Consider the following 1,392-nt stretch of genomic DNA (forward strand, 5'->3'; position numbering starts at 1 on the left):
GATTCTCGACAACAAATGGCCACGGAGGGCTTTAGTGAAGTATACTTCATTTTTAATCATTAAATTCACTAATTTCGTGGTCCGCTTGACCAATTAATATATCACAATTAATTAAGGTTTTTAGTTGAAATATAAAAAAAATATAACTAAATATAATGTTTTATTACTAGTTTTTAAGGGAGTTTTAACGGCTAAGGTCACTTCACGCCCTAACATTTAAATAAAAAATAGATGATGATAAAATAAAAAGAGAAAAACTAAATAAAAAACACTTCAAAAAGCACTAGACTGACGAAGGAACGTCCCAGCTGCCACAACACACCACTATCAGCCACTCATTGTATCAATATACCTCCAAACTTCGGGGTTTTTTCCCGGACCGTAAAGAAATATTACAACATACATTCTATACGCATTCACACAAATAAATTCATTACTCATTACACCTACACTCATTCTATTTGGTAGATGGAGTACTTGTTATTCCTCCTCCACCTGTATACAATAACAAACTAATCTAATTGGGGTCGATTGGGTATGGTATGGTGGAAAAGGTTACTAGGAAGCGGTGTTTGTATTCCCCAGGCACTGCACCCTTTCGGCTTATTGTACCTTCCTAGTTACTTAGTTCAGTCAATAGACTCAATCCTTCTTCTTAGTCAGGTCGTTGACTGTTGCTGCTGCAATTTGATTCCCTAAGTCTATTAGGGTCGATTGGGTACTTTTATAAATATTCCGCCATCGATTCAAGTCACGTGCAGAGCTCGAGGGCCAACGGGGATGCCCACATTCACTCTAATAAATACACTCACTCATACAAAATATATGTAAATATCCTTGCGCAGTGGCAATATCGTAATCAATGAAGTTTTATTGAGATGAGATAATTGCTGGTTGAAATCAGATATTATTATTATTATGTCATTTGTCAGAATTATTATATATATTTTTTTTTTTTGGATGCCTGGAAGAAAGCAACAAAAGTGTTTGTAATTGCTCATATCTGGACCCAAAATTCAACACCATGCATTTCAACAATTAGGCGCTAAAAGTAATTTAAAGAAGTTGAGAAGAACACTTATTTTTTAAGCCAACACAAAGTCTTGCTCTAAAGAGATAAAAGTTCTTTTGCTTCTCTACAAATGACTTAATATACGTGAGGTTTTCTTCGGCAGGCGGTATGAAAACTTTTATTTTCGTCGTTTCTGATCATTTTGGTCTGCCTATCCTTATTGTTTTTGTTTGTCTGGACCACTGAAGACAGCAACTAGACGAAACACGATAAACCAAAACAGCGAGGATTGGCAAACCAAAATGATCGGTCCGCCCAAAGTACAGATTAAATCAGATGCGTTTTTTTTCTTTTCGTGATCTTCAATGGTGGGTCTAGAC

General features: G+C 35.7%; 1 pseudogene; it reads left to right on the forward strand.

Moving 5' to 3' along the window:
• Positions 1-833: 833 nt before the first annotated feature.
• LOC112128357 lies at positions 834-983 on the forward strand (annotated as a pseudogene).
• Positions 984-1,392: the final 409 nt, after the last annotated feature.

This window comes from Cimex lectularius, unplaced genomic scaffold (genome assembly GCF_000648675.2).
Source record: "Cimex lectularius strain Harlan isolate CLEC.00 unplaced genomic scaffold, Clec_2.1 scaffold138, whole genome shotgun sequence".
Taxonomy (NCBI): Eukaryota; Metazoa; Arthropoda; class Insecta; order Hemiptera; family Cimicidae; genus Cimex; species Cimex lectularius.